We start from the raw sequence: 25922 nt of genomic DNA on the forward strand, positions 1-25922 counted from the left end.
AAATTTTAAGAGTGCTAAATAAACCTCTCTTTCAATCCTTTACCTGGCAATCACACTAATAACTTTTGACTCTTAGATATGTATGCCTGTGAGTTAATAGCCTTCTTTTAAAAGCATAAATAGACTAACAGGCATGGAAATTATAACGCATTATGCCAATTTATCTGTAATTCTCATTTTGCTGTGAGGTGGTTTAATGTTTGCTTTTGTCCGAAGTATGAGCCAAAGTCAGCCCACAGAGAATGGGTATCTTGGTAATAGGGAAAGAGGACAGGACTGGAGAAAAGCTGTGAGTCCTCGGGGCATAAAAGGGAAATATCAAGATGTGTCAAGAAGTAGGTGGCCAGCTCCCAAACTTGGATTTGTATGAAGTCTTTCTTTCCCTTATTTCCAGATAAAAACTATACTTTCTGGATAAACTGTATCATTACAGTTGAATAGGTAGTAACTTTGTGTGTATGTGTGTGGAATGCTGGACTTCTCAGTTATTTTCTTACCCTTTGTTATATAAATTATACCAGTAAATCCCAGTCTGTCTTGTAGAGTGACTCAGAACTCTTGAAAAGTCACAGGTTTTGAACCTCTGCAGCATCCTTTAAAATCAATTATGGAAGCACAAGTTGAAGACTGACAGTTGCTGAGTGTATGTGGCTTGGAGATATATTTTGTTTAGACCACATAGTATATCTTTCTAATGTGAATTAGATACCCACAATTTAAAATTGGGAGATTTCCTATATGCATCCAGTTTTCCTCTTGAACAACTGACTATTTAGCAGCCTTGGATCCACATTCTGCTGGAGCTGAGGAGCTGCTGCTTCATTGGAAGGAGCCTTCCTGCTCCAGTTTCCCAGTTCCTGGCAAACTTCTTTCTTTCCTGGACCCAAGTTTTCTGGCACCTATTGGCATATTGGTTTGCAGTCCCAGGAGTAACAGTGTCTCCCTTAAAGTCACTCATGATCAAAATGTATGTTTTAAGTCAAAAGTAACTCTTGTCCTTTTTAAACACGTTCACTCTTAGTACCTTGCAATAACAGGTAGTTGGTCCCTTGAGGAGGCCAACTGCTTGGCAGCTCCACATGTCTTACTTTGTGTTAGAGATGATGGACACCTACATTGCCCAAGTGCTGAGCTTTTATATACTCCAAGGAGAAGGGGCCCTGCCAATGAACAACCTTTGTGCCCTGGCAAGCAGCTTGGGCAGGTTAGATTTAACATCTCCCCTGGCTTCCCATGGTCTCTTGCGAAACGGAAGATACCAAACACCTCTGTACAAACAAGAAGCACAAATGGAAATGCCAAACACCTGCATTCAAACAAATGAGAGTGGAAACTTAAAACACCTGCATATGAAAAGCAAGGGGAGAGCTGGGAGAAGGAAGTAGACAAGGGCTGGGAGATGGCTGCTGAGTGTGTCTGTCACTTCCCCAGCACATAAACAAAGACCTAGATATGTGAAAGTTGATTTTATGTCTATCATAATCTTTGGTTGAAGCATACAGTTGGAAATGGAGGATGGTGGAGGCAGATATGGAAGGTAGAATGGGTTGGTAATGAAATTGTAAAACGTTCTTTATTCCTTCTAGAAAAGCTGGAGCAACAGAAGCCAAGTTTATGTGGTCAAGTTTAGGATTGGTCAGGGTGAGACACTGAGTAGGAACTGAAGAAATTGGTAATGGGGAGAAATAAGAAAAGAAATAACAGAGCAATTCTTGAGGGTGGAAACTTCCCCAATTTGACGTGGGCACTGAGAGGGTGAGATGAATTGTAGGTACGTAGCTTGAGAAAGAAGAAAAAATAATGCCCCAAACCAAACTCACGTTATCTAGGAAAAGAAGTATTTTCTGCAGCATGGATTATGTTCCTTCTCTGTCATAAAATTCTATTCCCCGCAATTATTAATTGGATATTTGAACCACAAAATATTTGGCATTTATTAGTATTATTGCATTGTTATTGTTATTATTAGTAGTAATATTTGAAAATATGACCACATGCTGTCACGAGCAGTAGGATTAATGCTAAAATCAGAACAAAACAAAAAGCTGAAACAACAACAAAACCCTAATTTAATGCAAGAGAAGTGCACATTTATTTTAACTGGCTTCCTCAGAATTACTATAAAGAATCATTAACCATCTTTTGAAAAAAAAAAAAAGTCCAAGCTGTTGCAATCCCAGTGAACACATTAACCACACAGAGTTACCCTGTGCAGAATAGAGCTGAAGGCCAGCAGCTGCTCTGAAGGATAATAGCCTATTTCTTTTAAGTGCAGCCTCAGGCCCTCCCAAGTTGTATATATCACCTGTGATATGTTTTAAGTCACACCATCCTGACCTTGCCTTCCAAATTTGGATAAAATCTATTAGCCATTTTCAGTGACATAGAAACTTAATTTGATTTATGTAGCATCTATCTATCACATTTTTAGGGCAGACCTTCCTGGTTCATGATTCTGATCCCTCTGTAATTCCACTTTCCTATGGATAGGTACCCAAGTGTTTAATCCCACTGGATAACCCTCCATTAAAATCATACTTCAGGCTTGATTCTTTGGTCCCCCATGACATTTCCCATTATATAAGTTTTAAAGGCAATAGTCAAATATTCTCTACTGTACGTGGGGTACTGAGCATATTATGATGCATTCAAACCCATATTGGCCACTCACACACAGACATAAATTTTGTATTCAGAATGAATTCACATTTTGTTTGCTGTAGACATGCTAATTCAGAGGCTTTTCATTGTAGTACTAACCCAGAAAATGAGGTTTATACTTTTTTAAAGAATATATGTGGATATGAAATACCATGAGTGCTGGCTGGCTCTACTTCAGCAATTCAAAACTAAATTAGGATTTAAGTGATTAAAAATAGAGGTTTTTTCAATTTATGGACTTTCTTATCATCTTTAAAAAGAAAAGAGTGATAGTGGGGTTTCCAGCTGTGAGGAATTGTTGAGAAAAAATATTTTGTTCCAGTTAGTCAATTCTTCCCTACATGTGCTCTGTTCATTGTATCCATTTTAAAAGCAAATGAGCAATCTCTATCTCCTCTTGCATTTGTGGCAAACTCTTGCTGTGCCAATTTCAGATTACACATACTTTAAGGAGAATAAGAAGTTTTAATTTTGATTTTAATTTTAGGTTAAAGGGATGAAAATAATTCAATACAAGGGCATTGATAGGTTGCAGTAGTCAGACTGCCTTTGTTCTTTTTCAACAAAATAGAAAATATGTCTATACGTAGGATAATAAGTTCCTGTGTTAAAGTACATAAAACTATGACTACCACTAGATTCCTACTCAGTCAAGTACTCAGTTCATGGAAGCTGAAATGTGTTGAAAAACATGCTATATACTTGAGAATTCAGCCACTTTGCAAATAATTGTCACAAACTTTCAGAGAAATTATTTTCATTATGCAAGCAGATACTTCACAGATAGGATATAAGAATGGACAATGAGCACATGAAATGATGTGCAGCATCGTTAGTCATCAGGGAAACAAATTAAAACCAAAATAACATACCAGTACATACCTATTAGGATGGGTAAACTTTAAGAAGATTGATCAAAGTGTTGATGAAGATACAGAGCAAGTGAAACACTTAAAACTTGTTGGGAATGAAAAATAGCATAAACACATTTTTAGAAATGTTTGGCAGTCCTTTACAAATTTAAATGTATACCTTTCTCCCAGTGACTCAGCATTCTACTCCTCAGGATTTGTCCAAGAGAAATGAAAATATATGATCATCCTAAAAAACTTGTGCATGAATATTCATAGCAGCTTGATTCAAAATATCCCAATCTGGAACAACCAAATATCCATCAACAAGTGAATGGATAAACAAATAAGGGTACAACCACACAACGGAAAACAGCTGAGCAATAAAGAGGACCACACTGCCGATCCCCGTAAGAACACAGATGAATCTCCATACCATTCTTTTGACCAAAAGAAGCCAGACACAAAAGACTGCATGGACCATTCATGTGAAAACTAAGCAGTGGTGATAAAAATCAGATAAATTTTTACCTGGTCACGGGAGAATTTCCTGAAGTAATGGGAAGAGTCTATATTTTGCTATTGACCCCAACTAATGAGCATGGAGAAAAAGTTGAATTTTGAATTGGACTGAGGCAGTCTATCCAAGAAGCAGAGTTAGAAAATAAAGGCACCATGTGGAGACACTGTAGTTCGGACTAGAATTCCCCTACGAAAATGGAAGCAGGACTGAATGATGAGACATTCATCCATTCAACCAATAAGCAAGAAGTGATTAGATTTCTAGACACAGGGGATATGGACAAAGTCTGGCCTCATCCAATTTACAGTTCGGATGGCTGAGACATATAATAAACAAATCCCAAATAAACAGGACGATCACAGATCAGTGCTGTGAAGGAAATATGAACAATCCTTGTATGAAGGATGGCACAGAGGCATTTTTGGAAAAATCCTAGAGAAGGCTGTACCAAGAAGAAGAAAGGGTGACCACAAAGACCCAAGGTGAGAAAGAGCTCAGTTTGGGAACAAAAGGGAAGGGAGGTCAGTATGCTGAAAAGGCAGGCAGACTTACTTGTTGAGTGTGCAGAGGGCTGTTTCTGTAGGGCCTTGCACGCCACTGTGAGTCGGTGGCATTTTAACCAAAGTGAAATGGAAAACCCTCATGAAGCTGTTAGATGGAAAGTGGCATTACCTTGTTTGAGTTGTTAAAAGATTGCTTGGTTGACTTGTGGATTGAAGGATGCAGAGAGCAAGGGGAAGTAGGAATAAACTCCTGAGGAGTATTTCAGTGAAAAGGAAGTTAGGAGGTTATTCCAATTCGCAGGTAGGAAATGAGAGTAGCTGGAATTAGGGAGGTGGCAGTAGAGATCAATAGAGGTAGACAATTGCAGGATATGCTTTAGAGGGAGACCTGGCAGCTGTAGCTAACAACTAAGAGGAAGGAATGAGTGAAATGGAGAAACAAAAGTGATCCATGAGTCTTTGCTTGAGCTTCGCAAGTCTGGGCGCATACAGCAGGGTGCCCGGCAATTTCATTCAGAGGATTAGCATGGGGAGGGTATGGCACTCTCAAAACAGGTAAGATGAATATAGAGACTATTTGCAAAGAGAAGGGAAGCCCGTAAGGAGAAGAAAAAGTATAATGCAGTACCCTAGGGCTAGTCCCCCTGCGGATTGGGCAAGGGGAGGGAACAGTTGGGGTGGTTGTGTGGAGCGACCTTGGGACAGGAAATGAGATCCTCAGTAGAGGAGCCCAGCAAACCCACCAAATCCTGGCTGGGAGGGGCCTGGGGGAATAATACCTCAATCCTACTCTCCCCTCACCTTTTGTTGTCCTTGTGGCTGCCTCCCATTCATTAGCCAGTCTCCCTAGGACCCGGAGGGGAGGGCAGAGACACCCTTTAAACCAATCCGGGGAGGGTAGGAATCACCCAGGACTCAGGACACAAGAGAGCGAATCTAGAAGCTCAAAGGAAGATATTTGGCAAGATAGTCACACCCTGATCTCTGTGTAACTTAAAAGTCTGTTAAAAGTTTTCCAGTGACAGCTGACATGTGTTTTGCAGGGACATATAATAGAAATTTTTGTCACTCAGAAAATTAGGAGGTTTTGCTATTTGTCAGGTAATAATTGTTTTAATACTTAATAAGCCATTCTCCTTACTATCCTTAAAAGTGTTACTTAGTTCAGGGGTAACCAAACCGGAAAATAATGTATGAGGGATTATGGGATGCACAAAACCTGAAGACAGCTTTAGCCTGAAAGAGGATCTTGAGAATACTAAGCAGATGGAAGTCAAGAATGCATCTGTTTTTCTATCATTAAGACCTTGCATAGGTGTTTGTGACATTTGGAGCTGGTATCGGAAAATCAGGTTATATTCCATATGCTCAAAGTCTCTATTATGTTGTTCAGAATTAACTTAATCTTTTTAGTTATCACATGTAATTCTATTTCTACATTTTGCTAGAACTGTCTAACAACGACAGTAGCTTTATGTTTTATAATACAAATTATCTGAGGGTCACATATGGCTACCAAGAACTTCATTTTGAAAGTTTTTGTCAGAAGGGCACTATTGTCAAAGCATTGAAACCGAGTTCTGATGGTACCTTCATTTAAAATAGATGTTTAATGCTTGTCTAATAGTCATTGTTTTTTGATAGTTCAGTAAGTCTATCATCATGCAGTGTTTGACTACCATCAGATAAGTAAAGGCATTGGAAGTAAATAGGATTTTATTTCTGTATGTGTATATGCATGTGAAAATACAGATTTTTGATGAGGCAATGGTGTTTGAATTTATTTGGGACTAAAGAGCATCATTTATTCCACAAGTATTTACTGAGGGCCTGCTTTGTGCCAGGCACTCTTTTCGTCTGTGTCAGTGAACAACATAGAACCAGATTCCTGTCCCTGTGGACATGATGTTCTAGTGAGAGAAAGACAATCAAGAATATACATAATAAAATAAAACTGTATATAGTATGTTAGAAGGTAATAAATGCTAGAGGAATAAATAGAGCATATACAAAATAGAGCAAGATTCACTCTTGTCATGAAACAACCTTAACCCCCCCCCCCCATTTGATCTCACTGTATTCAGGATGGAAGAGTTTGCAGTTTTCGTAGACATCAATTTTTAAATGCTCAAGCTAAAATCTTTATCAGAAATCACTGAACATTCATGCTTGGTATATTAAAGTTTTATATCTTTAAATTTTAAACAGCCTAGTCTTATCATTTTCATTAATTAACTGGTAATAATTAACTATGTTTATGATGAAGAGAGCAAAACAAACCATCATTTAGGTAATTTCTCTTTCTATTCAATCAACTTAGGAAATGTTTATAATATCTTTCTATTGGTGCATCATTTGTCTTATATATGCATATGCTTAAAGCATTGAATTTGGAACTTGGGGTTATGCTTTGTTTATTTTTTAAGGAATTCTATTGACATGAGTTTTAATTGACATTGATGTCTCTTTTTAGACTTGAATAGAAAAGAGAAATTATGTTTTCTGGGTGTATGTTTGTTTTGAAGGATTAGTACTTAAAGTATCCTTTTCATTAAAGCTTATTGGAAATTGATGAAGTAAAATTTCATGATGAAAAGTGGATATGGCTCAAGTGATAAGACCTCTGCCTACCATATGGGAGGACCCGGGTTCCATCTCTGGGGCCTCCTGTTGAAAAAGAAAAGAAAGTCCCCCTGCACAGTGAGCCAGGGTCCGCATGGTAAGCTGAGTGCCTGTGCGATGAGCCAAGTGTCCATGCGGCGAGCCGAGTGCCCATGTAGGTACCTGCGTAGTGAGTCAGGTATCCGTGCAGTGAACTGAGCGCCCGCATGAGTGCCCATGTGGTGAGCCAAGTGCCCACGTGAGTGCACACACGGTGAGCCAAGTGCCCATGCAGTGAGCTGAGTGCCCACACAGCGAACCAAGTGCCCATGTGAGTGTCCACACGGTGAGCCAAGTGCCCACATGGCGAGCCGCGTGCCCACATGCTGAGCCGCATGCCTGCATGAGTGCCTGTGTGGTGAGCCAAGTGGCCATGCCATAAGCCAGTGCCCATGCAAGTGAGTCACGAAGTAAGATGATGAGACAAAAAGGAGAGTTAAGATAAAGCACAGCAGAGACCAGGAACTGAAGCGGTGTAATTGATGGGAACCTCTCTCCACATCAAAGGTCCCCAGGATCGAATCCTGGTGAATCCTAGGGGAGAAAGATGAGAAGAGAAGACAAAAAGAGAAAAAGATACAGAAGATCTCACAGCAAATGGACGCAGTAAAAACAGCAGAGTGGGGGACGGGGAGGGGAAGAAAAAAAATTTCATGATGTCAAGTCACTAGGTAAATTTTCCCAAAAGGGCATCTACTGTATAAGTGAACCAAGGGCAATCTTCCCCTTAGGCAGTGGGAAAGTGCCCACTTCTGAACCCTGAGCTCTTCCAGCAAAAAAAAATCTATATGTGATATGAGTGTTTATTATACTTTACTTCCTTTTAACCAACTTTATTTTACCTTTAGACTGCCACTTTTATTCCACAGTATGCTAGGAAATAGGGATAATCCCATTCTGAGCAATCAGTAACTTTAAAAATATTAAATTTGTTTGGTATCTTTGCCAATAATTAGAAGTAAAACAACTTTTTTTCAACAAATTTAAACAACTCTTTCCCTCCAGAGTAAAAGAGTTTGCATTTGATAATCAGATCAGTGACTCTTCTAATTTGTCTAGGCTTTCAGCCTAGTAGTGGAGGAAAAAATCCCCTTCCATTTATTTTCTATTTTTCTTTATGAGTTTTTAAAAATAAATCTCAAGGTGTTCTTGGAGATTGAGAGTTGGTTATCTGCCTCATAATAAGGATGTAAAAAAAAGAACTACATACTATTAAGCATTTGAGCTTCTCAGATCAAAGTCAATATTTAAGACCAAAGAATTATCATGCAAGTTTCTGATCATAAAAAGACAAATAGCTTTAGTGACTTTGGGCAGAATGATTGTATCTGTTAGCCATTGAATTAACATTAGTAAGTACTCTTGATGAATTTTCCTCTGTCTGCTATTTTTCTCTCAGGTATGTACCTTATGAGGCTAAAACAGTATCAAATTAGCATCAGTATATTATCACTACCATGTACTTGGTGCCTTTTTGTTCCTTTCAAGGAATTAAAATTGTTCTTTAATTCTTTAATGTTTTTGTGAATTATATGATTTATTTGGAAGGGTTATCACTAAGATTCACCATGAATTACAGCAATATGCTGGGTTGTGTTCAGAAAACATTCCATCCTTTTCCCTGTTTTCATGGAGGTTTCTTTCTTTTGGTGGTGTTTTTAAATAGAAGGCCTGGGTCTAAAATTCATGGTTCTTATGACAAACTAAAAATATGTGCTTAATGTCATTATCCTTTCAACAACTTATCTTGAATCCTTATAGTTTAATCACACATCTTGCCTATAAATACATTTAAAAATATATGTAAATTGTCAGAACTCTGGTAAAACAAAATGACTAAAAATATTAAATAGTTCTCTGGCTTTTTAGCAAAGGCTACATTACTTGTTTTGTAGAATTTGGTTTCTATTTTTAAGTTATCCATGCACATTTGATGTATCTAATAAAATCAAGCAAGACTTTCAACATTGTTAAAGCCAACAGCCTTGGTGCCATCCTTGGTTTCTCCTTTTCTCTCACTGCCAACATTTAATTCATTAAGTCCTATTGGATTTCTTTCAAAGTAGGCCTGGAATCAGTCTGTAACTCTTTGGTCACCATCTTATTCCAAACTTCCTCACCCGTTTCTCTATAATACATTCTCCATACAGCAGCCAAAGCCACCTCTTAGAGACAAATCAGAGTGAATCACTTCCTTGTTTAAAACTGCCCAATGACTTCCAAATGAGCCTAGAATCAAGTCCAAACACCTTATCTTTGTCTTCTAGTCCCTACATCAACTGGCCCCTGCTTCCTTCTCTGATCCCATCTTCTACCATTTCCCCTTCTGATGGTTTGCCAAGGTCTTTCTCATCTTTATGCCTAGATGCGAGGTCAGAACCTGGCATATAGTTGATGCTCTATATAGATTGCAAAATGGACAGTATGTTGATGTGTCAAAATTCAGGGCAGGTATTGAGCAATTATTTTCTTCAAGCATTGATTCACAAACATTTTCATCTGGTGAAACTATTCAGGTTCCTAGGGATCACCTCATTCTTTAGGAACCCCCTCTCATAAAACTGCCTCATTGTTCTCAGGCCTTTCTACTTATTACAGCCACATTTCTCACCAGTAGAATTTAATTTTGGTAAAATCTTCACCAGGTCTGGAATTATATGAATTGGGCATGAACTGCCTTGCAAATAAGATAAGGGAACTGATGAACATGTGCTGAGTTACCAAATTCCTCCCTTCTTGCTCTACCTACCCATTCTCACTGATGCCCCAAATCCTGCAATTGATGTTTTATTCCTTTAATTTGAATTTTGATCTATGTTAAGACAGAAATACTCCTGAAAAGATTAGCACTTTAAATTCATTCAGCTATTTAAGTATAAGGTATAAGGATCTGAAAAGGTGTTTTGAGAAAAGAAAAGGGCAAACATTAGAATACCAGAAAGGTGAAATATGGGCATAGAGGTGTACCCAAATGGAGGAAGCCATTCAGATATCTGATCTGTTTTGTAATGCAGAGGGGAGGTGGTTAATCTAGAGTTCTGTTTCCTTTCCTAGCTCTACCACCTACTCACTGTGTCAATTTGGGCATGTCATTTTATCTTTATGTGAAAAATTAAGAGATTTGGCTGGGTGATCTCTCAGCAATGTCAAGTCATAGATTCTATACTCCATAATTTTACTCACAATCAACTTTCTCCACTTTTCATGGATATAGGGAGATATAAGAGAATAGATGTAAAAAAAGCCAGTATGGTTTCTTCAAATAGAATAACATAGGGAAAAAATAGCAATAGACCTAGAACTCAAAACTTTAGTAGATATACTTCATTTTTTCACATATATTCTCACAGTGTTTCATTCCACATGTATTCACAAACATGAAGGCATGTGTGTGTACTCAAACATGTACAAATCTCTTTCACTGAAAATTATTGCTCTATATCCCAGTCAGAGGCAGGCACTGACTTGGAGAGGAGTGAAAGAGAAGTTTCTTTTCCCTTATGTAATGTCCAATAAGCTTGCCCAGTCAATTCCATTTCCTGATATTCTTTATTATATTGCATTTTATTTATCAATATTAGGTTGAGCCAGAAAGTGCAAAGCTGTAGTAGGTTGAGAAGGTTAGCAGGAGATCATCTATTTCTTTCTTCAACTTGATTTATTTTCAGATAACTCATTCTTGGTGATTCTCTTTTTAAGTTAATTTATTCCTTACTTTCACCTACTCCCCTGATAAATCTATCTGCATAGGTTCAATTGTAGGGATCCTTCTAATACAATAACAATCAATAGTTGCTATTCCACTAACCTAACAAAAGACTTAATATTTTGCTAATAAATTTTTAGTCCAACAGGGTCAGTATTACACTTACAAACTTATGATGACAATAGTCATCATCAAAAGAATGATCCATTGATTCAGACTCTCAGGAGGCATTCAATAAATATTTAGTGAATGAATGAATAAATACAGTAGGGGTTCTTAACCGTTTTTGTTCCACAGACCCCTTTGCCAGTCAGGTGAAAACCACGGACCCCTTACTAAGTCCATACTATACTGTTTACTATTTAATAAATATATCACACCCACACCAACATGTCCTCATAAGAATAAATGTTTGTTTTTTTTCATTTCAAGCTCACAGATCTCTTCTTAAGAACCCCTGAAATCAGTGTTAGGAATTAGAATACACTCGCAATACTTCAACAAAACACTTGATTAAAAAGCATGGAGGAGCATGGGGTTGGAGGCTGTGCACTGGAACAGTTATGTATTCTTCCCATAGCATGAGATCCTGTCCTCATTAAAATGCGTAAATGTGAAGCTATTGCTCCAAGAGGACCTGCTGTGTCCTATTGAAATTACCCTTGCCAATCTGAGGATTAGCTAGCAGTAGGGGAGCTTTGGGCTGATGTTTGTCTGTGCCTGTGTATTTAATGATTGAAGAAGTGATAAGGGCTAATATTCTGCATTTATGAGTATAACCAAAACTTTAACACAAGGGACAACTTCGTTTTTAGTGTAATACATCTGCGTACTATGAATGATGTTTCCGGGTCATGATGTTTGGCATTCATTGTCCTTTTATGTGGAATTGGAGTAAACTCGTTCAATCTATGAATGAAATTCCAAAATGTATTTGAAAATAAAATATTAGTGCATTATTTTTCAAAGGGTGAGTATAAAGAAACCATCAAAATTTTAAAGGCTTGGAAAAGAAAGTTTAGAATCATACTCAAGTCAGTCCATTATTTCTCTAAGTAGATGTTTTAAATGTTTTAAGTTACTGTTGTAAAAACTAAGCTAGGTCAATTTAACTGCTCAGCAACTGTCAGGTTCTTAGAGAAAATATTTGGTAAAATTCTACAGTTAGGGATAGGTAGACAGTCCATAGCAACCTTTTCCCTACAACCTTGCTACCAAGTGGTTTGCTATAACTCAAGCAAGTCTGAGACCAAATTCTGCCAAATGTACCAGCATTAGTAGAAAATAGGCACAAAAAAAGTAATTGAACTTAAGCCTTTACGTGTCCACCCTTAATTCATAGGACCTTCAACAATTCTTCTTGTATGAGAGGTTCATTATGAGGAAGATCAGCTAGCCTTCTAGTCAGAGCAGGTGACAGATTCCTCTACAGAATAGAATGAAGGACCACAGACTAAAGGGAGCTTTAGACCTAGATTTAGTTCACATATTTGGAGGTATTTGACACCTGCCCTTGCCGAGTTCTTACCAGTCATTCAAGGTAAGGCCGGTAAAATCTTTCTTGAACACACCACACATTTCGGCAATGAAGAAGTATTTCAGACATCCTTTTTGTGAATTAATTAAACCTCTGGTGTAAATTTCGATAACGGTACTTGAAATTCTTATATAGCCATTTCTGGAGTGTGGATTCTTGATTAGGGAACTTCAAACGCTAATTATCCTTAGAATATGAATCAAAGTTCGTTTAGGGGCACATAACTCACAGTGATGTATTTTAAAGCCAATCACCACGTAGGTAATACAAAAGCTTCTTAGAGAGTTGCACTGTAATGTTACATCTACACCAAGGAGATTTTAATTGAAATACTTAATATCTTATATGTCTCCAATACATGTTATTTCTCTAATATATATATATATATATCATCTTAGAAATCATTTAAAAAGTGAGGTCATTTGAACCATTACCCCTGGTTTTTATCATTTAAATGGTCTTACGTTCCAATCTTATAAACTCTTTAAAGTATGAAAACTCTCCTCGTTTCTGGAGTAACTCTTCTAACATTTAATTCTATTAACTGCACATAACTTTCTCATATTTAAGAAAAGAGTTGACTGGCGTACTCAGCTGGGTTGTTAAAAAGCTTTCGAAGGAAAACAGACGAGTTTAAAAATATCTGCCTTTGCCCAGAGGGGAACTCCCTGGAAGAGAGAGAACACTAAAATTTCTCTCCCAAAGAAAAGTTTAAAGAGATAAAACAGGGCCCTGATGGGGTAACGTCTGGTGCTTGCCTAAAAGCTGGATCCAAAAGTGGACTAAGAGGTGAAGCTCAGGAAATGTTTTCTGTCCAGCTAGAGAGATACCTTATGAACCACTGACAGAAGTGTGTTTTCTGTCTTTCACTTAACCCTTTGTGAATGATCCAAAGAGTTTGCTTTTAATTAGGGTGTGTGTGCGTGTGTGTGTGTGTGTATACACCTTTACCCTTGGGGAAACCATCTCTACTAATTCCTGGATCTGCTGTTTTCCTATAATCAGTTTTATACGAGGGCTTTGGAAATCAACAGAACTTTCCATCATACGACTTTGCTGGTGAGAGGTTCAGGATAAATCTGCCTGAGTGCTCCCCAGGTGGAATCATTGAGTCTCATGCTACCTATGCCTCTGACTCCCAAATTTCTATTTCCTACCAGACTCTATACTGAACAAGGGCTCATATAGCCAGATGCCCACTAGAAAACACCACCTAAAAATCTGACAAGCAATTAAGAACTTTCAGGCAGCAGACTTGGCCCAGTGGTTAGGGCGTCCGTCTACCACATGGGAGGTCTGTGGTTCAAACCCCAGGCCTCCTTGATCCATATTGAGCTGGCCCATGCGCAGTGCTGATGCGCACAAGGAGTGCCATGCCACGCAGGGGTGTCCCCCACGTAGGGGAGCCCCACGCTCAAGGAGTGCGCCCCGTAAAGAGAGCCGCCCAGCGTGAAAGAAAGTGCAGCCTGCCCAGGAACGGTGCCACACACACGGAGAAATGACACAACAAGATGACGCAACAAAAAGAAACACAGATTCCCGTGCTGCTGACAACAGAAGCGGACAAAGAAGAAGACACAGCAAATAGACACAGAGAACAGGCAACCAGGGTTGGGGGGAAGGGGAGAGAAATAAACAAACAAATAAATCTTAAAAAAAAAAAAAGACCTTTCAAAGCAAAAATCATTGTTTCTTGTTCAGCCCCCAAACAGCTTCCCCTCCATTCTTCCCTTTCTCAATTAATGTTCACAACACACCCAACTGTTATTCAAGTCAAACACCTAAGAATCCATCCTCAATTTCTCTCTATCCTTCACACCCCACAACCAACCTAATATCTTGTGCTGTGAGCTCTGCCTTACTTCACCATCTCTGCTGCTGCTTTCCTAGTCCAAGCCTCCAAGCTACTGCATTTGTGACCTACTTCTGTCTCTACTCTTTCTTTCTCCTCTTTTTACATCACCTGGGTGATCATTATTTTTTAAAAAGGATTATATCGTTCCCTCAATTAAAACCGTTTTCTATCATCTACTTACCCACAGAATGTTTCCAAACCCCTAACAATGGCCTACACATCCCCATAGGATGTCCAGCTTCTCAAAGGCCATCAATTATCCTGCTTGCTTTGGTCAATTAGTCTTTTTTCCTGATTCAAATAGAAAACCAGCATAGCCCAGCCTCAGAGCCTTTGTACTCACTATTCCCTCTGCCTATAAAACTCTCACACCAGAAAGTCACATTGTCTTTGTATAAGGACTGGGAGGCTCTCCTGACCTCCTTTTTCCAGGTAGCTCCAGTACCACTCAAGCCCATCACTCTCTACCACCTTATCTGCCTTAAATCCCCAGGGCATTTATCACTTCCTAGAAGTTTCTTATTTATTTGGTTGGTTGTTTATTGTTTGTCTACTCTGATTTATAAAGTAAGTTCCCTAAAATCAAGGATTTTGCCTCTCTTCTACTCCACTCTATTTGCCTTTGCGCATCGTAGAGGCCCAATTTGTTGAATAAAGAAACTGGGACTCCCACCTGGCAAAGTTCTTCTTTCAAGAAAGGGAGAACCTATGTGGCCGTTTCCAGTGTGCTTGAGGTCCTTGGTACTCTGCTGACTTGGCAGAGCTGTTCTGAGAGCCCCAGAAATTAGATCACCATAGTTATACCAAACTCTGACTGTATGAACTTCTCAAGGAGCCACCAAGGGAGCCATCAAATCAGCTGGAGTGTCTCTCATTCCCTGAGGTCTCCTCACCCTGCTGTTTGATAAGAGTCAGTGCCAGAGGAAAAGAGGTGGCATCATACTCAATGGCAAGGGTTTTCCTAAACCATTTGTACCCTACTCAGAAAGAACTGAAAGGGCCTGACTCAGTCTTGGAGGCCCTAGGGCAGTCGTTCTAAAAGTGTGGCCCTTGAAAAACAGCAGCAGCACCATGTGGGAACTTGTGAGAGCTGCAGTTCCTCAGGTCCCACCCCAGACTTGCAAAAGTAGAAACTTTCAATTTGAACCAGCCGGCTGCTAAAATTTGAGAACTGTGGTGCCAAGGCGACAGTGCTCAACCTTGGTTTGCATTTTATAATCACCTGCCTAACTTGTAAATTTTCTCATGAATGAACTCCTGCGCCAGGGGTTTTGATTTAGTTGGTCTGCCATGAGCCAGGGTATCTATGTTTTATTTTAGTTCTCCTTGGTGATGCTGATGGGTGTTGGAAGTTTAGCACCACTTTTAGGGAAAATGCGGGCATATCCAGGTACTTAGCAGAGATTCCTCCTGAAAAGGAGTATAATTTAGAATTCAAAAATGGTTTGCCTCTCCATTTTACAAGAGAGAAAATGACTTGGCCTAAACCACAGCATATGGTTATAAACACTAGTGTTGTATAACCTCATCCAAAGGATCAATTCATAGAGAAGCACATTAAGGCAGTGCAATGTTCAAAACCAGGCTCGGCAGTAAGCATCTGTTATAATAGGATGACTTATTCCAGAAGGGAAGTTGCATTTCAGGGGAGCTTATCATGATATCAAATATGTTTGAGTTAATGAAAACGCAGGAAGCACCGAGTTAATAGGGCAATTTAAAACCATAAAATCTAATTTAACTGCACTAAGAATGACAATATAATGTTCCACATAAAAGGAAGTTTCACGACCTGATTGATCAAATGGAGAATTACTAGGATGCTGCATGGCACCTCCTTTGAAGAAAGCTAAGTTGACTGGAAGAGGCGTACTTCTTTAGAACATGGTTATTTACTTTTTAATTAAACACAGAATGATTAAAAAGAGATTTCACTTTATAAGGCCACAGAACAGCTTGTTTGATGAAATTGTTATAAGCCTCCAGGATCTCATTTCCATTTTAGTATTGATTCTTTATATTTATTTTCAGAAATATTTAAATAGAGGTTCTTGGGGGTTCTTGTTTATATATTTGCTTTTTTAGGTGTTGCAAGAAATAAGAATAAGTTTTAATGTCCAGAGGAAGGGTGTTTGTTTTAACAATAAAAAAATTTACTTGGTATAATATTAAAACTGTTCTTTCTGATATAGATAACCCTATATTTTAGCTGCTTAACCTAAAATTGAATTCTTCATTTGAAAAATTAAAAGCCAAAACTAACGAAGCAGAGCTACTTGTTTCTTCAATTTTATGGCTGTTTTATAAAATATAAAACCAACTGGTTCATTATAATATCCCTGAATTGAACTCCTAAACACTTTCCTGGAATCATATTTGACCCATAGCTCTTGCGTAACTTCCCCTATAAAATTTACTTTAAGATAGTATTTCCTTTAAATATAAAAAGTTTATTATTCCTATTGTGTGTTAACAAGTGTTGCTAGGTCTCCTGAATTTATTAGAGTGATCATATTATGCTTAGCAAAACCAATTTGGCCATCTACTAAACAATATATTGGAAACATGCTACTTGCAAAACGTTGTGTTACTAGTAGTTCAACTTTCCCATTTCAAACTTCGATTGGGAACGTAGTACATTTGGAAAATGTGGCTAACTAAATTTAAATCTAAAAAATAAAATTAAATATATTACAGATTTCATGCCTCATCACACTAGGTGTATTTCAGGCACTTTAATTGCCAAATGTGGCTAGTGGCTGCTGTATTGGACAGTGCAGACACAGAACATTTCCATCATCACAGCAAAATCTATTGGGCAGTGCTGTGTAGGCTAGTTTTTGAGGAAATAAATGTGTTGTTTTTTTTTAATTAAAAAAACATTGCTTTCTGGGGAATGTAGGGTAAGTTTAAGAATTCTACTTAAGAAAATAGTATACCACATACTGAATAGTTTTTAAAATAATGACCCTCTAGAAAGGAGCCCTAAGTGCACAATAGGTGCGTTTCTTATCAGAGATGGTTACCTGGAGCTATTGTACACTTCAGCTTCATAACTGGGTCATAAGAGTTTCAGAGGCCATATTCTCTATTCTAGCCACTGTCCCCACAGCACCAAGGAAGAATGATGGGCATTATGTGGGTACTGATTGGAACTTTACTGAAGTCATTGAAGCAGTTTGAAGCAGGAGAAGGTGCTAGAAATGTTGGCCTTGAACTTGTACAGTAGTTTATGACTCCTGGCCCAATCTACCACTCCACTCCAGGGTCATTCTGAATAGTAGTAAGCCATGGCCGCCCTCTGGGTCAGATGCTTTATGGCAGAGTCACATGACCAAGTGTCTCATCAGCCACTCCTTGGACTTGAAGCTACATCCATCAACACAGAGCTCTAGTCCCCATCATACCCTCCTTGTCCCCAGTTCAGAACCAGCCAACCTGAATATAGACTGCCTCACAGTGGTTCTCATGATTCTGTTATTCAGACTGGATTATCAGGGGACTTCCTCCAACAGAGGTCACCTCTCTCACATCCTCTGTGTGTTTTTCCCTATTATAGGAGATTGATACTTCAAACACACACACACGCGTGCACACACACACTCACACACCAATACATGCATGTATGCAAAATGAGTGATGACATCCCTCCTGCCAAATTAGCAGTACAATTTCCCTTCATAATATTTGCAGTCTGAAAATTTCATAACTTACTCTGACCTTTAATTTAAATTTAAATTCAATGAAGATTATAATATTCAGAAAAATATCATCTTTGAATATTGGCTTACAACTTAGAGAAGCACACACAAACAACTTCATTCCTAGATTCCAGCAAGGCAAATATTTCCAAATATTTTCTAATCCTTTCATGGTTGTTTAACCCAAAATATTGTATCTCCTTTTCTACTAGACTTATGTATTTAAAAGATACAGAGATTATTGGAAAAGTAGGCAGGATGGGAACTATTGACACACCTGGGGCCTGAAAATCTTCCCTTAATACATTGCATGTGTTTTTGAGACAGATGTTTGGAGGAACTGTTTTTTTGGGGGACAGAACCAGGCAAGCGAAAGCTATGCAGAAACACCTGTTAAGCCCTCCTGTGCCATCTGCTTACAGGAATATACACATGACCTTAAAAGAGTCACTGCTCTTGGAGGTCATTTTACTAGGCTTGCAACTCTAAGACTTAAAAAGAAATTTATCTCGGAAGGTAGTGTTATCTTTAAGCATGAACTTCATTATTATGAACTGAGCTTGAAGTCCCTGACATTTAGAAATGACAGTGTGTCAGTATGCAATTCTTTCGAAAAATCCCTCTAAGTTTTATCAGCTTTGCAAAATGTTACCAAGTGCCAGTATTCAGCTTAGGAAATATTTTAACTATTAAAAGTGGGATGTTGACCCAAAAAGGTAGAATCCTCAGCTGAGATTCATCGACATTTGTTTGGCAAGTGCCTATTTCACAAGTGAAATGATGGTGGCATTTGCAGGGTTTGGAAAAAAGGAAAAGGATTCCCTAGTTCGGATTGCTTTTGTGTTTTTAATTATATACTCGGCTTAATATCCTTTGAGAGTTTTATACCATAACATTTTTAATTGCCATTTGGAGTTAAAGCAAATCAAGGAGATATTTAGAAAATTATTCAAAGTTAAAGCAAGTATAATTCAACTATTGAAAAATGAATTCGATGGTTTTTCATACATCTTAATGGGAAATGTTTATATGATCATGAGTAATACTTGGGAAATTCATGAATAAATATCCCAGGAATGTACATGCTTATGTGTGTGTTTGTGTTTGATTTGGGGGGAGCTATGGGCCAAATTTTGGTCCCATTCATTTGGACAGCTTATGAACCATAGTTTGAAATATATCCATCAAGAAAAGAAAAGAACTAGGCATGAAAATATCTAGTAACTAGACTCTAGTTAGATTCATCTGAGAAAAGTTGCGATATATAATCTGAGACTTAAGAAAGCAAGTTTAATGTCCAAACTTGATCGTGGATGAGAACAAAATATTTGATGTAGCAGTACTTCTCAGACTACCTGAGGTGAAGGACCAGGATGTTTTACTTTGTTTCATTTTAATTTCCAGACCATTAAGGACCAATACTTTTTAAAAATATGTATTTTTTAAAAAGGCAAAGCCATTCAAATGTACAAGGCATATCTTTTTTGTATTATTTCATTCAATATCATCAGAAAATGAGAGTGGTGCAATATATTTGCAATAAGCAATTATGAAGATCTAATGCGGGGTAGCGGATGTGGTTCAAGCATTTGGGCACCCATCTACCATATAGGATGTCCAGGGTTCAGTACCCAGGGCCTCCTGGTGAAGGCAAACTGGCCTGTGGGGCGAGCTAGCCCATGCGGAGTGCCAGCCCACACGGAGTGCTGCCCCGCATAGCAGTGCTGGCCCAGGCGGAGAGCTGGAGCAGCAAGATGACGCAACAAAAAGAGACACAGAGGAGAGATAATAAGAGACACGGCAGACCAGGTAGCTGAGGTGGCACAAGAGAACGATCAACGATTGGTTCCTGGAGCCACCTAATAAGAATACAAGCAGACACAGAAGAATACACTGTGAATGGACACAGAGAGCAGACAATGGAGGGAGGGGGGGGAAATAAATATATCAATAAATCCTCTCTTCTCTCTCTCTCTCTCTACCCCCTTCCCTCCCACACACACCCACACACACAGGCACATACACATATTTAGCTAGGAAAGTTGAGGACTTGCATGTAGGCAATTAGAACCTTGACTCAGAATGATAGGCAACAACTTCAATAAGTGGAAATATATACTTATTTCAACAGAACAATGACGTCAAGCAGTAGAAGGGCATAAAATTCCCCCAGTCAAATTCAATTTCAATCAAATTCAATTATAGTTTTCTTCCTGGACTTGCAAAATTATTCTAATGTTCAACTGAAGCAAATAGCTAGGAACATGTTTAAAATTTAAAGTAATATAGGAGGACTTGCCATAGCAAATAATAATTTCATCTATTATAGTAATTAAAACAATATGGGGGAGCAGATGTGGCTCAAGCTGTTGAACACCCACCTCCCACATGGAAGGTCCTGGGTTTGGTTCCCAATGCTGCCTGAAAAAAAACAAAGCAATCAACAAGCAAAACAAATGAAAAAACCACCTCAGGTAAGCCAATGAGGCTCAGTGGTTGAGCCCCACCTTCCCACATATAAAGCCCTAGGTTCAATCCCTGGCCCCCAGTACCTAAAAAAAAAGAGGCAACAACAACAATGTGGTACTAACTTTAGATGAATAGACTGGGATGAGGTAGATGGACCCTGAAATTGAATTTACCCTATAAAAAAGATATTTCACAAAGCATCATTAACCAATTGGGAAATTGTCATTCCACAAATGGTATTGAAAAAAGAGCATATATATATATATAGTTAAATTTTATGAAGTTTACTCTGAAAAAAGAAACCATAAGACCCATGGAAAAGCTATTGGTTAATAAATTTCTAGATAAAGACTTTTCCAAGAATGTATTTAAAAAGAAAGAGAAGAACTTCACAAGAGAAAAGATGATTTTGTCTACATTAAAAGGGAAAAGATTTTTATTATTTTTTATTAGAGAGGTTGTGAACTTACAAAACAATCATGAATAATGTGCAGAGTTCCCATGCATCACCTATCTACGAACACCATATGTTGTTTTGAAATATTTGTTACAAATTATGAAAGAACATCATCATACTGTTATCACCAACTATGGTCTATAGCGTATACTTGGTATATTTTTTCCGTACACCCAACCTCATTATTAACACCATGTATTAGTAGTATACATCTTTATAGTTCATGAGAGAACGGTTCTCATATTTGTACTCTTAATCACAGTCCATCTTTCACCACATAGTTCACTATGCTATGCCTTTATAATCCATCCAAAGTGTATACTCAGTGGTTCTCACTTTTCATCACAGAGTTGTGCAGTCACCACCCCAGTAAACCTTTGAACGTAGGAAAACACTTTTAAAGCAGTTTTACTGAAATATCTTCACATACCATACAAGCTATCCAAAGTGCACAATCAATGGCTTTTAATATAATCACAGTGTTGTGCATTCATTACCACATACAAATTTAGAATAATTTTATTACTCCAAAAAGAAAAATTCCATACCTCTTAGCAATCACCTCTCATTCCCTCTATCCTTCCCCCGCCCTACATAACCACTAATCTAATTCCATCTTTATGAATTGATTTCTATTTACATTTTATATAAATGAAATCATACAATATGTAGTACTTTGTGTCTGGTTTCTTTCACTTAGCATAATACCAGTTGTTTGCCTGATATTAACATCTTGTAACATTAATATACCTTTGTTCACTTTCAAAGAAAAACCATTTTTAACAACATATATCATAATATAAAAAGGTTAATGACTAAGAAAAATACCTTTAACAGGCATGCTGGAGTTTAATTCCTAATGTAAGAATTCAATTCATTTTTTTAAAAAAGCAACAAAATCTATGTAGGGCAATTAAACGTATCATAAGACAAAATAAAATGGCCACGGAAAATATGGAAACATTCAAGATCATGAGTAGTTAATAATCACAGAAATGCAAACTAAAATAAAACAGATAACATTTTTCTCTGGATTGCTTTTGTCGAAATATGGTTAAATAGACACCCTGATACATTTCTGGTCGGAATAAGAATAGTAAAATACTTTTGGAGGATAGTTGTCAATACCTAATAGAAATCTTAAGAACATGCTTAATCTTGATCTAATAATTCATATTCTGGGAATATATCCTTAAGGAAATAATCAGATTCTTAAAAAGACTTATGTAAGAGGAGGTTTGTCACCATGATTTTTATGGTAGCAAAAACATTAAATTAGCCAAATATTAAATAATAGGATAGTTATGCTGTGCCAATTCAATGAAATACTAGGAAGCCAATAAAAATACTGTACAACGTGGTCATTCATTCTTCTTCCAGTAAGAAACCAAATCTATTTATTGGATTTTTTAAAATAAAATCTTTCATATAGTCATAACAAAGCATATAAAAGCAACATTGTATTAGGATAAATTTATTTAGTGATACCAATCATGTCAAATTTGTAGGCTTCTGTTAAGGCACAGTATGTTATTCATTTTCATTAATACTCCATGTGTGCCTGAAAAGATTGTGTATTCTGAAATTGTGGTGTACATTAGGTCAAGCATGTTAATTTCATTTTTCAAATCTTACATATTATACTGATTTTTTGGCCTACTTTAACAGCTGTCAGGAAGAGTACTGAACACCTTCCATTAGGGTGGTTGATTTGTATATTTCTCTACACATTTTGTTAAATTTAACTTGAAATATTTTGAAGCTATGTTTGTAGGTACAAAATTATAACCTCTCAGTATCTATCTTAGGTATCTATACCTAAGTGAAGTGTAACTCTTACCATTAATTGGTGACCCTCTCTGTCTTTATTAATATAATACTTTTTCTTTAAAAGTCTATTTCATGTGCTCTTAATATAGCTTAACCAGCTTCATTTTGTTTGTATATGCTATGTATAAATATTTGATATACGATTCTGTATACTTTTAATGTTGATATGCCTCTTACAAGCACATTTTCCTGGATTTGAACTTTCTGTTCCAGTCTGAAAATCTCTTTTAACTAGAAATTTTAGTTTATTTTTCTTTATTATTCCTGGTATTTGGAATAATTTCTACAATGATATTTGTGCTTCCTATTTGCCTGACACTACTATTTGTAATTTTCTCTGCATTCTTGCCTTCTTTTGCATTGATTGTGTTTGGAAGATTTACATTGGATTTCTCTTCTTTACACGATACCCTAGAAAACTTGCATACATGCCTAACTTAACCTTATCAAAATCTACTTGTAACAATCCCTTTATCACCTTTAGAAGAATATAAGGGTCATATAAGACTTTATTTCTGATGTTCCTCTCAGTTTATGGTTTGTTGCTGCTTAGTATTTTAGTCCTCTCTTTTTAGCTCACAAAGGATGCATAATTATTATAGTTATAGCTATATACATTTGCTGGTTTCTTTATTTCATTCTTTATTATTATTGCTTTATACAGTTTATTATTGCTTTATCTTCCCCGTGAGGGCAGGAATTGTTGTTTTTGTTTGCTGTTGTATCGCAAATACTTATAACAAGGCCTACCACACAGTCCTTGCTCGTAACTGATGATTGAGTCAGTTGAATGAATATACCAAATACTTAACACTTTCTTTTGTTCATTATAACCTCCTTAATTCCTCTGGAAGAAACTTTTCCTCTGGAAGAAACTATTATAAATAGTTGTTCATGATGTCCTTCATTATGGTTCTGTTGTTACCAAATACTATTTGTTTGTTTGTTATCTGAAATGCCCTATTTGGCCCTCACTCTTTTTTTTTTTTAAAGATTTATTTATTTATTTCTCTCCCCTTCCCCCCCCACCCCAGTTGTCTTTTCTCTGTGTCTATTTGCTGCATCTTCTTTGTCCGCTTCTGTTGTTGTCAGCGGCACGGGAATCTGTGTTTCTTTTTGTTGCGTCATCTTGTGTCATTTCTCTGTGTGGGCAGCGCCATTCCTGGGCAGGCTGCACTTTCTTTCACGCTGGGCGGCTTTCCTTACAGGGGGCACTCCTTGGACGTGGGGCTCCCCTATGCGGGGGACACCCCTGCGTGGCAGGGCACTCCTTGCGTGCATCAGCACTGCACGTGGGCCAGCTCCACACGGGTCAAGGAGGCCCAGGGTTTGAACCGCGGACCTCCCATGTGGTAGACGGATGCCCTAACCACTGTGGCCCTCACACTTGAATGATACTTTGATGGGTTTGGGGTTCCAAATTCTTCTCAGCCCTTTGAAATATTATTCCACTGTCTTTTGACTTCCTTTGCTACTGCTCACAATTTGGCTGTCAAGCTTATTCTCTTAAAAGCACAGTCTTCACTTTTATTGCAAAAGATGTTTCCTTTAATTTTACATGATTTCTTTCTACATATCCAAAAGTGGATTTTCTTTTATTTATCCTTCTAAGATTAGTATTCACTAATCTGGGAATTGGTGTCTTTCCAAAGTTCTGGAAAGTTCTCAACTAGTACAATTTCATACATTATGGCAACTACGTTATCTTTCTCCTCTCCTTATGAAACTCCATTTAGAAATATGATATGCCTTCCTACCCTTTCCTCTACATCTCAACCACTATTTTACATTTTTCATCTCTTTGATTATCTCCTGCATGTGGATATCTTCAGATCTAACTTTCAGATCACAGTTAATTATTTAGGTCTGTCTAATGAGCTGTTTAAAACTAACCATTGTGCTCTTAAATTCAGTTGTTGTATTTTTATTTCTAAAAGTTATATTTGTTTCATTTTCAAATCTGCTTAGTGATTTTCCATAGTCTCTTCCTACTCAATCGTATTTTCAATCCTTATCTTACATCTTTCAACATATTAAATGTACTTTCTATATTCACTTTGATTATTTAAACCCTATGTCTTTGTTAGAATCTGCTGTCTGTATTTCCTGCTGATCCTCTCTCCCCCCTCCCCTCTCTCTCTCCCCTCTCTCTCCCCTTTCTTCCCCCTCTCTTCTCTTTCTCCCCTCTTTCCCCTCTCTCTCCTTTTTCCTTTCCATTATTCATTCCTTCCTTCTTGCTTTCTCTCCCATCCAATTTTGGACCCATAATTTATTTCACCTCCAGAAACTATTTGTACTTGATTCTACTAGCTGCTTGGGATACCAACTGAGGATAATTATAAAATAAACGTTAGCCTTAGAGTTTTCCATACTATTCACATAGTGTGAATTTGACCTAGAAACTAACTGAGGACTGACCTGTGGCCACAGATTTCCAGGATTTATTTTTTCCCCCTCCACTCAGCACCAAAATTGAAAAACAGACAAAATTTTTTGCAGCCTCACAGGATTGAACAGATTTCAAGATAATTTACCCCTACATTTATAAAATCCAAGGGCTTTGTAGAAACATCTAAAAATGTTTTTATAGAGAAATGGTGGCTGAATATCATGCAAAAATTTCATGAAAAAAATTTATCATGAAAAACAGTTGTCACTTCTGGCCAAGATGAAATACCATCCTGCCTGAATCATCCAAAATATAATGGTGAACAAAACCTAGAAGGGACACATAGAAAACAAACAGCAAGATGATAGATTTAAGCCTAACCACATCAATATTCACATTAAATATAAATGGTCATAAAAGGAAGAATTTGTCAGAATGGATAAAAAACCAAAAGCCAACTATATTCTACCTACAACAAATGCAATTTAAGTATAAAGGCACAGATAAGTCAAAAGTAAAAGGCTAGAAAAAGATGTACCAAGCTACCATTACTCAATATCATACTGGAGTGGCTATTTTAATATCAGACAATGTATATTTCAGAACAACGATTATTGTCAGAGATGAACTAGTTACTTTCATTAAAAAATAATAGGATTGGTTATTCTGATCACATGCCCTCAGAGTCCTCGCAGCCAGTGATGGAGGTGATACCCCCAGTAATAGAGGCAGTGTCGTCGGCTGCCTCTACCTGGCAGTCTCTAAGAAGTACAGTGGAG

The 25922-nt window shown here is 37.6% G+C and overlaps 1 protein-coding gene across 1 annotated transcript in view; it reads left to right on the forward strand.

Annotated features, from left to right (window-relative positions):
- IL1RAPL1 (interleukin 1 receptor accessory protein like 1) overlaps positions 1 to 25922 on the forward strand; it is a 1419608-nt gene that overhangs the window by 1238576 nt on the left and 155110 nt on the right. The window lies entirely within an intron of this gene.

The sequence above is a fragment of the Dasypus novemcinctus genome, chromosome X, assembly GCF_030445035.2.
Source record: "Dasypus novemcinctus isolate mDasNov1 chromosome X, mDasNov1.1.hap2, whole genome shotgun sequence".
In the NCBI taxonomy this organism is placed as follows: domain Eukaryota; kingdom Metazoa; phylum Chordata; class Mammalia; order Cingulata; family Dasypodidae; genus Dasypus; species Dasypus novemcinctus.